This window comes from Anomaloglossus baeobatrachus, chromosome 3, assembly GCF_048569485.1.
Source record: "Anomaloglossus baeobatrachus isolate aAnoBae1 chromosome 3, aAnoBae1.hap1, whole genome shotgun sequence".
NCBI lineage: Eukaryota > Metazoa > Chordata > Amphibia > Anura > Aromobatidae > Anomaloglossus > Anomaloglossus baeobatrachus.
Window position 1 is genome coordinate 268,931,221 of NC_134355.1, and position 17,461 is coordinate 268,948,681.

Genomic DNA, 17,461 nt, shown 5'->3' on the forward strand with positions numbered 1-17,461 from the left:
ACAGCCCACAGTGAGGAAGATAGGATTTGGTATACTTTAGCTGTACGGCAGGCAGTGAACCTAGAAGCAGATTATACAGGTACTGTGAGGCATCAGTCATCATCAATTCAATACGAATCGACACCTTGCATACAGAAATGCTATGATATGAAACCCATGGCCCCCCCCCACCAAAAAAAAACATTGAATACTGGTGACGCATATGGCGCTCATTTAAGTTTGATGCTCAAAGTGGCCCCCGTCAGCTGCAATGCACATCTGGACTCTGGACAGCATACTGTATCTTGCTGCACGTTGTGCAATATGGTAGGTGACACGTTTGCACAAGCATCTGTGATACGTCGTCGTAGGTCCTGCAATGTTGGTGGAGGGGTCGCATACACCTGCTGTTTGATGTGACCTCACAGAAAGACGTTTAATGGGGTCAGGTCAGGTGAGCGGAGGCCACTCCACACAGCCACCATACCCAGTGACTTGTTGGAAGGTCTCCATGAGGAATTAATGGCGCTATATTTATTAATAATAATAATTAATTATAAAAAATTCTGCGGTGTTTAACTATTCAATTAAAGTGGATGTGATTTCATGAGCACTTCACCCATAGACATGCTTGAACTCTGCAGTTTTGGTGCTTTTCTTTTTCTTTCTCTAGAAGTTTCTATGTGGAGCCTAAAAACCCACATGTAAAAAAACTGCAGTTACTTTTTTTAAGTGTAGAATTAAAGCTTTTCTGTACTATAAAAACACTTAAATGTCACTTCACATCTGCACCAAAAATGCATCAAATATTGGCGAAAAGGCATAAAATGCAACAAGCAATGCATTAATCAGGCAATATTGTTATTGTATTGCCGGTGCAGACGCATGCCGACAACAAAAAACGCAGCGTTTGAACACTGCCTTACAGACACAAAAAAGCAACATATGATATTGTGAAGCTACTTAAACATGAGAACATTCTGGCTACTACAACTATGAATGAAAAAGCAAAAAATAAATCCATAGGTCCCAACTAGAAATGAGCATAACGCACAGATGACATTGCACCAGCGCTGGAACATCAAAAGCCGTGCCAAGGACATTGGTAGGTAAGAGATTTTCAGCCTTCCATCCAGCTGCCACGTACCACTGACTGGGGTGATTGACTAGAATCCTGTGACCTGATCCGCTCATCTCTATTCCCAACCTTCCTGGACGCAGTGGGACAGCCCTGGATTCGGTATTACACCCTGCAGTCTCGGGCGCCTGCTGAATGTCCCTCACTGCCACCGCCCATCTGACATCTGCCATGAGCGCCGCAAAATTTCTTTAGGAATTTGTCCTTCAAATGTTGGGAGGTATGCATCAGTCTATAAGTTTTAAGTTTCTACTGAAAAACACAATGTACAGTAGTAAAAATTAAGGTAGATAGGAGCATGACTTCAGAACAGGCGTTGTTTGTAGCATGTTGCCATGGAGACATAAATATTTGCATGGATGCTGTGGACATAAAACTGCAAGAGAATTGTAATGAAGATTGCTCACTACTATGCTGCCTTTTTTTTTTTTTTTTTTTTAAGTCTCGTGTTCAAACAAAAAAAAAAAAATGGTGTCCAAGATTGACTTAAGATGGTCTTTCTACCACGTTAGAAGTCGTCCATGATGTCTAGGACTACACAGTCATTGTAAGGGTGGAAACACATCTATGTGAGTAAAATCGGTCCGACTGGGCTGAAAAAAACACGGCTGATTTTAGTTCACGTTAGGTGCGAGTGCAACGCAAGTACGATGCTATTTCTGAATAAATTAATGATTTTACTAGCGTGTGTAATGCGTGTGTAATGCGTATTTTTTACTATGTCATCTGCCATTCAGCGCTGCTACATGGCCGCTGACAGCAGACACAGACAGCCATGTAGCAGAGCTGAATGGCAGATGACAGCAGACACAGACAGAGCCGCACAATCAGGATGAACTCGGGTGAACTTAACCCGACTTCATTATCATGCTGCGACTGTCTGTGCCGCGTCCTGATTAGCGGTCACCAGTGAAGGGTTCACCGGTGACCACTAATCCCCCGAGTGACTGAAGTTAGCAGCCCTCTCTCATACTCACCGATCCCCAGCGCCGCGCTGCACGGCATTCACACTGCTCCAGCGGCTTTTACTATTTTGAAAAAGCCGGCCGCTCATTAAACAATCTCGTATTCCCTGCTTTCCCCGCTATGATTGGTTGCAGTGAGACACGCCCCCACGCTGAGTGACAGGTGTCTCACTGCACCCAATCACAGCAGCCGGTGGGCGGGTCTATACTGTGCAGTGAAATAAATAAATAATTAAAAAAACGGCGTGCGGTCCCCCCCAATTTTAATACCAGCCAGATAAAGCCATACGGCTGAAGGCTGGTATTCTCAGGATGGGGAGCTCCACGTTATGGGGAGCCCCCCAGCCTAACAATATCAGCCAGCAGCCGCCCAGAATTGCCGCATACATTATATGCGACAGTTCTGGGACTGTACCCGGCTCTTCCCGATTTGCCCTGGTGCGTTGGCAAATCGGGGTAATAAGGAGTTAATGGCAGCCCATAGCTGCCACTAAATACTAGATTAATCATGTCAGGCGTCTATGAGACACCCTCCATGATTAATCTGTAAGTTACAGTAAATAAACACACACACATGAAAAAATCCTTTATTAGAAATAAAAAACACAAACAAATTCCCTCATTACCAATTTAATAAGCCCCAAAAAGCCCTCCATATCCGGCGTAATCCATGGACCTCCAGCGTCGCTTCCAGCATGAAGGTGACAGGAGCTGCAGAAGACACCGCCGCTCCGGTCACCTCCAAGCAGCAACTGAAGTGAGTAGCGCGATCAGCTGAGCTGTCACTGAGGTTAATCGCGGCCACCGCTGGATCCTCCAACAGTGACAGCGGGTAACCTCAGTCACAGCTCAGCCGATCGCGCTTCTCACCTCAGTTGCTGCTTGGAGGTGACCGGAGCGGCGGTGTCTGCTGAAGCTCCGGTCACCTCCATGCAGCAGAGCTGGAAGCGACGCTGGAGGTCCGTGGAGTACGCCGGATATGGAGGGCTTTTTGGGGCTTATTAAATTAGTAATGAGGGAATTTGTTTGTGTTTTTTATTTCTAATAAAGGATTTTTTCATCTGTGTGTGTTTATTTACTGTAACTTACAGATTAATCATGGAGTGTGTCTCATAGACGCCTGACATGATTAATCTAGGATTTAGTGGCAGCTATGGGCTGCCATTAACTCCTTATTACCCCGATTTGCCAACGCACCAGGGCAAATCGGGAAGAGCCGGGTACAGTCCCAGAACTGTCGCATATAATGTATGCGGCAATTCTGGGCGGCTGCTGGCTGATATTGTTAGGCTGGGGGGCTCCCCATAACGTGGAGCTCCCCATCCTGAGAATACCAGCCTTCAGCCGTATGGCTTTATCTGGCTGGTATTAAAATTGGGGGGGACCGCACGCCATTTTTTTTAATTATTTATTTATTTATTTCACTGCACAGTATAGACCCGCCCACCGGCTGCTGTGATTGGGTGCAGTGAGACACCTGTCACTCAGCGTGGGGGCGTGTCTCACTGCAACCAATCATAGGCGCCTGTGGGCGGGGAAAGCAGGGAATACGAGATTGTTTAATGAGCGGCCGGCTTTTTCAAAATAGTAAAAGCCGCCGCAGCAGTGTGAATGCCGTGCAGTGCAGCGCGGCGCCGATGATCGGGGAACGGTGAGTATGAGAGAGGAGGGGAAAATGACCGACAGACTGTGAGAGAGGGACAGAGATAGTGACGGACCGACAGAGAGAGAATAGAGACCGAGAGGGAGAGACCGACTGACAGAGAATAGTGATTGACAGACATTTGGAGACCGCTCGTTTCCAGTGTTTTAGGAAACATGCGAGAAATGTATTTAGAAAATCGGATGTCACTAGGATGGTGTGAGTGCCGTCCCGTGACATCCGATTTTTTACACGCTCCCATAGACTTGCATTGGAGAAACTCGCAGTAGAAACTCGCAAAAAAGCAGCATGCTGCGATTTTTTTCTCAGTCCGATTCGGACTGAGAAAAAAATCGCAGATGAGAGCTGAATCATTCACTAACATGTGTCCGATTCCAATGCGAGATTTTCTCACATTGCTCTACTGCGAGAAACTCGCAAGTGAGAAGCAGCCCTAAGAGGTACTGCAGACTGGCAAGACTGATTTGAAGAGGGACACGCCTCAGCATAAGACAGCAGCAATTTTTCGCCACGTTAACAATACCTAAGTATTTCAGCCCTTCCTTTTTCCTCAGAAGTGCTTGTTTTTTTCCTGGATAGCCCAAAGTTAGTTACAGTAAATATGTAAAACCAGATGTAAGACCTAAAAATGTAAAGGGAACCAATCCCCAGGATTTTCATATATAAGCTAAAACCAGTGCTATACTGGCACTATCAGGCTGGCTCTATACATACCTGTAGTGCTCAGTTCGGATGTATAGGCTTTGAAATCTAAGAAAGTAAAGTTTATAAAATTAGCTGCATAGGTGACTGTTCTTTAAAGTGCCACTCCTGTTTACCTGGGAAGGATGATATTTTATGCTGCATAACATGTAATTTTGATTGGCAGCCTACACTTAAGATAAACTTGAAACAAGCGTTTTTAACAACTCTCCCATGATTATCTTGTAGTGTAAATGCCCCTAAAGACAGTTACCATTATATAGAAACCATTTGATAGTAGAGTTCAGTGCTATAAGGTGGTGTCGCACACAGTGACATCCAGCAACAACCTGGCACCTGCTGTGAGGTCGCCCCTCGTTGCTGAATGTCCTGCTTCATTTTTTGGTCATCGCTCTCCCGCTGTGAAGCACACATCGCTGTGTGTGACAACGAGAGAGCGACGAACTGAAGCGAGCAGGGAGCAGGAGCCGGCGTCTGGCAGCTGCGGTAAGCTGTAACCAAGGTAAACATTGGGTAACCAAGAAGCCCTTTCCTTGGTTACCCGATATTTACATTAGTTACTAGCACCGCCGCTCTCACGCTGCCAGTGCCGGCTCCCTGCTCCCTGCTCTTCTAGCCACAGTACACATCGGGTTAATTACCCGATGTGTACTCCAGCTACGTGAGCAGGGAGCCGGCACTGGCAGCGTGAGAGCACACCGCTTAGCGCTGGCTCCCTGCACACGTAGCCGGAGCCGGAGTACACATCGGGTAATTAACCCGATCGGTACCCTGGCTAGGAGAGCAGGGAGCCAGCGCTAAGGGTGTGCGCTGGTAACCAAGGTAAATATCGGGTAATGGTTACCCGATATTTACCTTAGTTACCAAGTGCAGCATGGCTTCCACAGCGACGCGTGTCGTTATGATCGCTGCTGCTTCTGCTGTGTTTGACAGCTAAGCAGCGATCATAACAGCGACTTACTAGGTCGCTGTTGCGTCACAGAAAATGGTGACGTAACAGCGACGTCGTTGTCGCTGTCGCAATGTGTGAACCCAGCTTTACTGGTGCTCCGAAGACTGTATGTGTACAATGTGCATATAAGAACTGTACAGATGGAGACATAATACAACATCTATCTTTTTCCCTTCTTCAAGTGTGATCACTCTTAGAGCCCAGATGCGGGATGGAGAGTGATGCTCAACTTGTCTCAACTTCTACTCATTTAAGCTGACCACTGTACATATCATCACTGACATTCTTTTTGATCATATTCACTTATGTTTCCTTTTTTTTCCATTTGGCCCAGACCACAATGACCACATCTCTAACCATGACTCGTCTCTGCAGAATGTAACACAGACATCTTTGGCTTATCACTTTTTGAACACATTTGCACACATTCTCCTACCTTTACAGAAATCACATAGTGTCCTAGACCGTAATAGTGCCTCCTCCGCATTACACAGAAAAAAATACCCTGCTATTTGGTCCCACACAGTAACACCCTTTAAAGAGGACCTTTCAACAAATTTTTCATATTGAAGTGGACACACAATTTAATAATGGCTGCAGTGCGGAATAAAACTTGTGTTATTTTAACACCTTCATGACCCCAGATGCACCAATACGACCTGGCGATCATGCTGGCAAAAGAGCTCTGCCTGCGCGATCGCTGTCGGGAGCTCGGTTTTCACAACCAGGGATGATCAATGCTCCGCCCATGGCTGTTTAACCCTCTAATTTCAATAGCAAAAACTGTTTTGTTTTTTTTAGAAAATTGATTTTATGGTGAAAAAGCAGCATAACATAAAAAAAAACCAATATAAATGTGGCATCGCCGTAATTGTTCTCACCTGAAGAATAAAGTTGTCTTTTCACTTTTACGACATGATGTTAAAAAAAAATCATGAATTGTTGTTTCTTCTTGATTCTGCCTCACAAAAAGGGAATAGAAATCGATTAAAAAATATTAAGTGACCCAAAATGGTGCCAATAATAACTCCAACTCATCCCTCAAAAAACAAGCCCTTACATGACTGTCAACAGAAAAATAAAAAAAACACATAGCCTTCAAAATACTGTGATGGAAAAACCTTTACTTTATAGAAAACCGTGTTTTTTAGTGTGAGAGTAGCGTAATGTAAAAAAAAATTAAAAAGCAATACAATAGCTTCTCAATAAATTAGAAATTCATCAAAGTGAATTTATTTCAATAATTCAATACAAAAAGGGAAATGCACATATTACATAGAGTCATTACACACAGAGTGATCTATTTCAAGTGTTTATTTCTGTTAATGTTGATGATTATGGGTTACAGCCACTGAAAACCCAAAAGTCATTATCTCAGAAAATTAGAATATTATATAAGACCAACTGAAAAAATTATTTTAACCCCTTCATGACCATGGACGGAAAGATCCGTCATGGTGCCCTGGGCCTTAACGACCAAGGACGGATCTTTCCGTCATGGCGTAATCGCGGCACCGGAGCCTCCGGTGACTGCGATCGGTTAACACAAACCGCAGATTCGGGGAGGAGGGGACCTGTACCTGACCTTAGGAGGGGTGGTGCCTCCTCCCCGGACCTACGGAGGCTGTGATTGGCTGACGAACGCCGCTCAACCAATCACAGCCACTGTAATGTTACAGCCACTTAAAGTGACTGAAACATTGAAATCCAGCCCTGGCCAGTGCAGCTATAGCACTGGCCATTGGCTGGAGCTGGGTGACCTCACTGGATCACCCTCCCCCAGCTCCAGTAACTCTGATTGGAGAGATCGGCCTTGTGACCGCTGTCTCCAATCACAGTGGACCTGTTGCCGGTGACCGCCCCATCAGCTTCACTTCCCGTTCCCTGGCCTGCAGCACAGTGAGTGTACACAGTGCAATGGCAGGGCGACAAGCTCCGGTCCCATGCTGTTATGGGACCGGAGCATGGGACCCGGAAGTTGCCGCGCTGCCATTGCACTGTATGAAACCGGCCTCCCGATCCGTCGCCGCCGCTGCCCTCCGCGATCTGCCACCCGCACCCCCACCCCTCGTATCTGCTGCCTGCACCCTCACCCCCACACCTCCCGATCCGCCCCTGCCCTCCGCGATCTGCCACCCGATCTGCTGCCCGCACCCCCACCCCCACACCTCCCGATCCGCCGCTGCCCTCTGCAATCTGCCACCCGTTCTGCTGCCCGCATCCCCACCCCCACACCTCCCGATCCGCCGCTGCCCTCTGCGATCTGCCACCCGATCTGATGCACGCACCCTCACCCCCACACCTCCCGATCCGCCGCCCTCCATCTGCCACAGTGCCACCGGTCCCCCCCGATCTGCTGCCTGGCCCCTTTCCCTCGTGATCGGCTGCTCGTCCCCTCACCTCCGTGATGTGCTGCCAGCCCCCTCCACTCGAGATCGGCTGCCCGCTTCCTCCTCCGTTATGTGCTGCCCGGCCCCGCCCCCTCTCCGTTATGTGCTGCCCGGCACCGCCCCCTCTCCTCCGTTATGTGCTGCCCGCTCCCCCCCACCTCTCACCCCCGTGATCGGCTACTTGCCCACTCCCCTGTCACCCCCGTGATGTGCTCTCCCTCCCCTGTCACCCCTGTGATGTGCGCTCCCTCCCCTGTCACCGCTGTGATGTGCGCTCCCTCCCCTGTCACCCCCGTGATGTGCGCTCCCTCCCCTGTCACCCCCGTGATGTGCGCTCCCTCCCCTGTCACCGCCGTGATGTGCGCTCCCTCCCCTGTCACCGCCGTGATGTGCGCTCCCTCCCCTGTCACCGCCGTGATGTGCGCTCCCTCCCCTGTCACCCCCATGATGTGCGCTCCCTCCCCTGTCACCCCCGTGATGTGCGCTCCCTCCCCTGTCACCGCCGTGATGTGCGCTCACTCCCCTGTCACCCCCGTGATCTGTGCTCCCTCACCTGTCAACCCCGTGATCTGCTGTCTGCTCTCCCTCACCTCTCACCCCCGTGATCTGTGCTCTGCTCACCTGTCTCCTCCGTAATCTGCGCTGCGCTCCCTACCCCACCTCTCACCCTCCCCGATCTGCTGCCTCCTTCATCTCCTGTGATCCAGCTGCCTAGATCCATCCTGTAGGGCAGGGGTGGGCAATTAATTTTCCCATGGGGCCGCATGAGAAATTGGGATTGGTTTAGAGGGCCGGACTAATATAATTACCTCAGTTCTACCCAATATACTACATCACTACACCCCCTCCATATACTACACCTGTAATAAACTACACCACTACACCCCTATATACTACACCTGTATTATACTACACTCCCTCCATATACCTGTAATATACTACACCCCCATTTACACCTGTATTATACTACACCACTATATAATACACCTCCGATATACTACATCATTACACCCCTATATACTACACCTGTAATATACTACATCACTACACCCCATATACTACACCAGCAATATAGTACACCTCCATATAGCACACCTGTAATATACTACAACTCCATATAGTACACCTGTAATATACTACACCTCCATATAGTACACCTGTAATATACTACATCACTACACCCCTATATACACCTGTAATATACTACATCACTACACCCCATATACTACACCTGTAATATACTACACCTCCATATAGCACACCTGTAATATACTACATCACTACACCCCATATACTACACCTGTAATATACTACAGCACTACACCCCATATACTACACCTGTAATATAGTACACCCCCATATAGCACACCTGTAATATACTACAACTCCATATAGTACACCTGTAATATACTACAACTCCATATAGTACACCTGTAATATACTACATCACTACACCCCTATATACACCTGTAATATACTACATCACTACATCCCTATATACACCTGTAATATACACCTCCATATAGCACACCTGTAATATACTACACCTCCATATAGTACACCTGAAATATACTACACCTCCATATAGTACACCTGAAATATACTACGCCTCCATATAGTACACCTGTAATATACTACGCCTCCATATAGTACACCTGTAATATACTACACCTCCATATAGTACACCTGTAATATACTACACCTCCATATAGTACACCTGTAATATACTACACCTCCATATAGCACACCTGTAATATACTACACCTCCATATAGTACACCTGTAATATACTACACCTCCATATAGGACACCTGTAATATACTACACCTCCATATAGTACACCTGTAATATACTACACCTCCATATAGTACACCTGTAATATACTACGCCTCCATATAGCACACCTGTAATATACTACGCCTCCATATAGTACACCTGTAATATACTACACCTCCATATAGTACACCTGTAATATACTACACCTCCATATAGCACACCTGTAATATACTACGCCTCCATATAGTATACCTGTAATATACTACACCTCCATATAGTACACCTGTAATATACTACACCTCCATATAGCACACCTGTAATATACTACACCTCCATATAGTACACCTGTAATATACTACATCACTACACCCCATATACTACACCTGTAATATAGTACACCCCCATATAGCACACCTGTAATATACTACAACTCCATATAGTACACCTGTAATATACTACATCACTACACCCCTATATACACCTGTAATATACTACATCACTACACCCCTTATACTACACCTGTAATATACTACACCTCCATATAGCACACCTGTAATATACTACACCTCCATATAGCACACCTGTAATATACTACATCACTACACCCCTATATAGCACACCTGTAATATACTACACCTCCATAGAGCACACCTGTAATATACTACGCCTCCATATAGTACACCTGTAATATACTACACCTCCATATAGCACACCTGTAATATACTACATCACTATACCCCCATATACTACACCACTATATACACCTCCATATAGCACACCTGTAATATACTACACCCCCATATGTCACACACCCTGCTCCCCATACAGCCTGCACCCCCATATCACACACACTACACCCCATACAGCCTGCACCCCCATATCACACACACTACACCCCATATGTCACACACCCTGCCCACATATCTCACCCTGCCTGTACCCCAACTTACCCCTCTCAAACACTCTGCACCCCTTCACATCCTTCTGTCAGTCTGCAGCCCTTATATGCCACTCACCCTGCAGCTCCATCTTCCCACATATGCCACTCACCCTGCAACTCCATCTTCCCTCATATGCCACTCACCCTGCAACTCCATCTTCCCTCATATGCCACTCACCCTGCAACTCCATCTTCCCTCATATGCCACTCACCCTGCAACTCCATCTTCCCTCATATGCCACTCACCCTGCAACTCCATCTTCCCTCATATGCACTCACCCTGCAACTCCATCTTCCCTCATATGCCACTCACCCTGCAACTCCATCTTCCCACATATGCCACTCACCCTGCAACTCCATCTTCCCACATATGCCACTCACCCTGCAGCTCCATCTTCCCACATATGCCACTCACCCTGCAGCTCCATTTTCCCACATATGCCACTCACCCTGCAACTCCATCTTCCCTCATATGCCACTCACCCTGCAACTCCATCTTCCCACATATGCCACTCACCCTGCAACTCCATCTTCCCACATATGCCACTCACCCTGCAACTCCATCTTCCCTCATATGCACTCACCCTGCAGCCCCCTCCCCCTCATGTCCCCTCTTTTCTCATTACCAGTCATTATGTGTCCACATCTCCTTCAGGATTCAGTATCTTTGCTTTGCTGTGTCTCCTCCCACACAGTCACATGGGCGTGACATCATCGCAGGTCCTGAAGTGCAGGATGAATTATTCCGTCTGCTGTGCTGCTGCTTCTTCTCCTGCCTGGCGGGAACTTTTGAAATGACACACGCAGCGCAGTACTGACAACGTCAGAGCGCGCGCGTGTGTCACTGACAATTAGTGCCGGCAGGGAACAGAGGAAAGACTCCTGCGTTCCGCTGCCTGCACTGACTGTGCAGACCTGCACAGGATCTCTCCCTGCTTGGCACGCTGCAGCCCGGCTCCACTGCACCGGCTGAAGACGGACGGGCCGGTCACAGAGAGCAGGCGGGCCGGATGTGGCCCGCGGGCCGCCACTTGCCCAGGTCTGCTGTAGGGTAACTATCCCCAATCTCACCTCCCACTCCCCACCACATATGAGGTGTCTGTGTACTCAGGAGAAATTGCACAATACATTTTATGGTGCAATTTTTCCTGATACCCTTGTGAAAAAAAAGCTACCTGGTTGAAGTAACAATTTTGTGGTAAAAAAATTTTTTTTTATTTTCATGGCTCAACTCTATTAACTTTTGTGAAGCCCCCAGAGGCTCAAAGTGCTCAATAAACATCTAAATAAATTCCAAGAGGGGTCTAGTTTCCAAAATAGGGTCACATGTGGGGGAGCTCTACTGTTTCGGCACCTCAGCGGCTCTCCAAACGCAACATGGTGCGGCTAACGATTCCAGCTAATTTTCTGTTCAAAAAAGTCAAATGGCGCTCCTTCCCTTCCGAGTCCTGCCGTGCGCCCAAACAGTGGTTTTTCGCCACATATGAGGTATCTGCGTGCTCAGTAGAAATTGCCCAACAAATTTTGGGGGTTCATTTAATCCTGCTACCCTTGTGAATATGCAATATTTGAGGCTAAATTAACATTTTTGTTGCAAAAAGTAAAATGTTCATTTTTTGCTTCCACATTGCTTTAGTTACTGTGAAGCACCTGAAGGGTTAATAACCTTCTTGAATGTGGTTTTGAGTAGCCTGAGGGGTGCCATTTTTGGAATGGTGTCACTTTTGGGTGTTTTGTGTCATGTAGACCTTTCAAAATCGCTTCAAATGTGATGTGGGCCCTAAAAAAAGTGGCTTTGTAAATTTTGTTGTAAAAATGAGAAATTGCTCATAAACTTTGAACCCCTATAACTTCCTTAAATTTTTTTTTTTTTTCCCAAAATTGTTCTGATGTAAAGTAGACATGTGGGAAATGTTATTTATTAATTATTTTGTGTCATATGTCTCGTTGGTTTTAGAGCATAAAAATTCAAAGTTTGAAAATTACAAAATTTTTGCGAAATTTCCGTTTTTTTCACAAAGAAACGCAAAAAATATCGGCCTAAATTTACCACTAACATGAAGCCCAATATGTCACAAAAAAACAATCTCAGAATCAGCGGGATCCGCTGAAGCGTTCCAGAGTTATAACCTCATAAAGTGACACTGGTCAGAATTGCAAAAAATGGCCTGGTCTTTAGGGTCAAAATAGGCTTGGGGCTGAAGGGGTTAAACTCAGAAATGTTTGCGCCTACTGAAAAGTGTGTACAGTAAATGCACTCAATACTTGGTCCTTTTGCATGAATTACTGCATCAATGCGGCGTGGCATGGAGGTGATCAGCCTGTGGTGATCAGCCTGGTGTTTTGGAAGCCCAAGTTGCTTTGATAGCAGCCTTCAGCTTGTCTGTATTGTTGGATCTGGTGTCTCTCATCTTCCTCTTGACAATACCTCATAGAATGTCTATGAGGTTTAGGTCAGGCGAGTTTGCAGGCCAATCAAGCACAGTGATACTGTGGTTATTAATCCAGGTATTGGTACTTTTGGCAGTGTTGGCAGGGCCAAGTCCTGCTGGAAAATAAAATTTTGATCTCCAAAACGTTTGACAACAGAGGGAAGCATTAAGTGCTCTAAAACCTCCTAGTAAATGGCTGTGCTAAATTTGGTCTTGATAAAACACAGTGGACCTACACCAGCAGATGACATGGCTCCCCAAACCATCACTGATTGTGGAAACTTCACACTAGACCTCAAGCAGCTTGGATTGTGGCCTCTCCACTCTTCCTCCAGAGTCTGGGACCTTGATTTCCAAATGAAATACAAAATTTACTTTCATCTGAAAACACTTTGGACCACTGAGCAACAGTACAGTTCTGTTTTTCCTTGGCCCAGAGAAGACACTTCTGGTGTTGTTTATTGGTTATCAGTGGTTTGACACAAGGAATGCGACCCTTGTAGCCCATGTCCTGGATATGTCTGTGTGTTGTGGCTCTTGAAGCACTGACTCCAGCAGCAGTCCACGCCTTGTAAATCTCCCCCAAATTTTAAAATGGCTTTTTCTTTACAATTATTTCAAGGCTGTGGTTATCCCGGTGTCTTGTGCACTTTTTTTCTACCACACTTTTGCCTTCCACTCAACTTTCCATTAATATGCTTGGATACAGCACTCTGTGAACAGCCAGCCTCTTTAGCAATAACCTTTTGTGGCTTAACCTCCTTCTGGAGTATGTCAATGACTGCCTTCTGGACATCTGTTAAGTCAGCAGTGTTCCCCAAGATTGTGTAGCCTACTGAACCAGACTAAGGAGCCATTTTAGATTCTTAGGAAGCCTTTGCAGGTGTTTTGTGTTAGTTATTCTAATTTTCTGAGATAATGACTTTTGGGCTTTCATTGGCTGTAAGCCATAATCATCAACATTAACAGAAATAAACATTGGAAATAGATCAATCTGTTTGTAATGACTCTATATAAAATTTGTGTTTCACTTTTGGTACTGAATAACTGAAATAAATTAACTTTTTGATGATATTCTAATTTAATGAGAAGCACTTGTAAATCTGGTATCGATGTAATCGTACTGACCTGAGGAATAAAGTCACCTTATCACTTATACCGTAAGGTAGACAAATATATAAAAAATAGTAGTAAAGCCAATTCATATACTTAGTTTGATTTGTTTATTATGCCTTTCAAAGGTTGCAGTAAGGTGCGCTCACATTTATCTTGTGCTCTTCGCTGCGAGCTTACACTGGGGATTAGGTGTAAATCTCTGAAAAACCTCACTCAGACAAAATTCCCAATGGAAAATTCACTGTAATAAAAAAGAGAAAGTTACTTTGACCTCCCATCAGCCCTGCGGTCCGGGATTGTCTGTCTTTTTATGCATCTTTTTAGATAGCAATTGGTGGCTGTTCACATTCAGCCATCAGGCCCTGTCCACAGGCTATTTACTTCAAGCAGCATTTGCTTGGGCCTTTCTCGGCCACAGCCATGATTCAGCCATGGGTACAGGATTGAAAAACACCAAGTAAGTGTTGCTAAAAACAGTTCTACTTTTCATATGTGAGGCCGTATGGCACATTTTATACAAAAATATTTTAGAGTAGGACTGCCCCAATGAGATTTGCCGTGACGTGGCGTGTTAGATTAATAAATTGCAATTTTTTGCCAAAAATCTCAAATTTTAATAATAAGTACAGCTTGGAATTTTTAGTGCTGTAGTGCACATCTAGTGCTTGGTATCTTGATTTTTTTCATCTTTTTAGATGTGCATAAAACTGATCAGCAACAGTTGTGTGCATCTCTGAAAAGAAGGACGCCACTGAACAGAGCCCAAATATAATCCAGAGTAACTCTGCTACCTCATTAGTGAATGAATCCATTGGCGGTTCACCTGAATGACGTATTTTGGTTATGTAGATGGAAACTCTAATTTAAGTGTACAGCATTGAGCACAGGATAAATGTGAACTGATCCAAAATGTTCTGTACCCAAGTTGCCACCAAGTAGCATTCAACTGAACCCACAAAAAAACAAGTCCCCACTCAGGTCTGTCATCTGTTAACAGAAATATAGATGACGTCCACATAACTGTTAGTACAATGGCTTTGGAAAAGTGCTATGGCTCCTCCCAAATAAAAATGCAGCAAAATCTGCGCTACCAAATCCAAATCCCCCCCTTTCCTTCTGAGCACTGCGATATATCGAAACCACAGATAACATCCATATGTCTGGTATTGTTATAGTGAGGATATGCTTAATTTACGGTGTCTCCAAAAGCACAAGCTGGACACAATCTATGAGCACTACAATGTACTGGGCACTACAGCGGCTTATTTATAATTTTTATTTCTGCATCATTCACTGCTTTTGACTTCAGGAGTGTTTTCCAGAGACTAACATGTTACTACACCCATAGATGAACTCCCAGAAGGGTATAATTTTCAAAATTTGGTCACTTGAGGGGGTTTCTGCTGTTCTGGCACTTAGGGGCTCTGAAAATGGAGTCCGCAAATTATTTAAGCAAACTTTGTACTCCAAAAGTCAAATGGCGCTCCTGCCCTCCCGAGCCCTGCAGTGTAGCCAAACAATACTGTACAATCACACTTGGAGTATTGCCACATTGAGGAGAAATTGTGTCACACATTATGAGACCTGTTTTACCTATTCCCCTCTTGAGAATTGGAAATCTGTGGTTAAAACTACAATTTAATGGTTAACATGTAATGATTTTTTATTCACCGCCCAATATTATAACATTTTATGAGACACCTATGGTGTCAATATGCTTACTGCACTAGATAAATTCATCGAAGGGTACCAGTTATAAAATAGGGTTACTTGTGGGGGATTTCTGCTCATCTGGCACCTCAAGGGCTCTACCAATGTGACATAGCATCCGCAAACCATTCCAGCAAAATCTGCACGTCAATATGGCGCTCCTTCCCATTTGAGCTTTGCACTGTGCCTCAAAAATTGTTTTCCACCACATATGGGGTATCAGCTTATTTAGGAGAAATTGCAAAAATCATTGTACAGTCCATTTTTTCCAGCTACTCATGTGAAAATGAAAAATGTAAGGTTAAAGCAACATTTTTGTGGTCAAATTATATACCGTATTTTTTATTTTCATGCCTCAACGTTATAAAATTCTGTGAAGCACCTGGGGGTTCAAGGTGCTCATCAAACATCTAGATAAATTCCTTGAGGGCTCTAGTTGCCAAAATAGAGTAATGTCTTGGGGGTTTCCACTGTTTAGGCCCATCAGGAGCTCACCAAATGCGACATGGCGTCCGCTAACGATTCCAGACTATTCTGTGTTCAAAAAGTCAAATGGTGCTCCTTCCTTTCTGAGCCCTGCTGAGCATTCAAACAGTAGTTTTACACCACGTATAGGGTATTGGAGTACTCAGGAGAATTTGCTCAACAAATTCTACTATGCATTTTCTCCTTTTTCTCTTGTAGATTTGGGGTCAAAGCAACATTTTTATAGTAAAAATGTATGTTTTCATTTTCACGGCAAAACATTATAAAATTCCGTGAAGCACCTGGGGGTTCAAGAACTCACCAATCATCTAGATAAATTCCTTGATGGGTCTAAATTCCAAAATAAGGTCACTTGTGTTTTTTTTTATTTACTGTTTAGGCACATAAGAGGCTCTGCAATGGTGACATAGCATGTGGTAACGATTCCAGACAATTTTGAGTTCAAAAAGTCAAATGGCACACCTTCCCTTCCAAGCCCTGATGCGCGCTCATACAGTAGTTTTACACCATGTGTGGAGTAAAAACGTGTGGTAAAAAAGTGTTTTTTTCATTTTCACAGATCAACATTATTCTGTGAAGCACCTCAAGGTGCTCATCAAACATCCAGATAAATTTCTTGAGGGGTCTAGTTTGCAAAATGGGGTCACTTGGGCGAGGTTTCCACTGTTTAGGCATATCAATGGTTCTCTAAAAGCAACAACGCATCTTCTATCTATATTAGACAATTTTGCGCTCTAAAACCCAAATGGTGCTCATTCCCTTCCAAGCCCTGCCGTGCTCCCAAACAGTAGATTTCCACCACATATGGGATATCTATGTACTCAGGAGAAATTGCACAATAAATCTTACAGTGCATTTTCTCTTGCTACTCTTGGGAAAATAAAAAAATTGGGACTGAAATATAATTTTGGGGTGAAAAAGTAACAATTTGAATTCATCCTTCCACATTGCTCTAGTTCCTGTGAAGCACCAAAGTGGTGAAAAAAATTCTTGGATGTGATTATGAGCAGTTTTATGGGTGCATATTTTAGAATGGTGTCCGTTTTGGGTATTTTCAAAGCCTTTCAAAGTCACTTCAAATGTAATGCACCAGTTTTGACACTTATGTCTCCTGTGCTGGCATGGCTTGTAATCACTCTGCAGTGAAATTAGGCTGTCATTACATTTCTGTTCTAGGCTAATCCTGTGTGAGATTTAATGACATCCTGCTCTA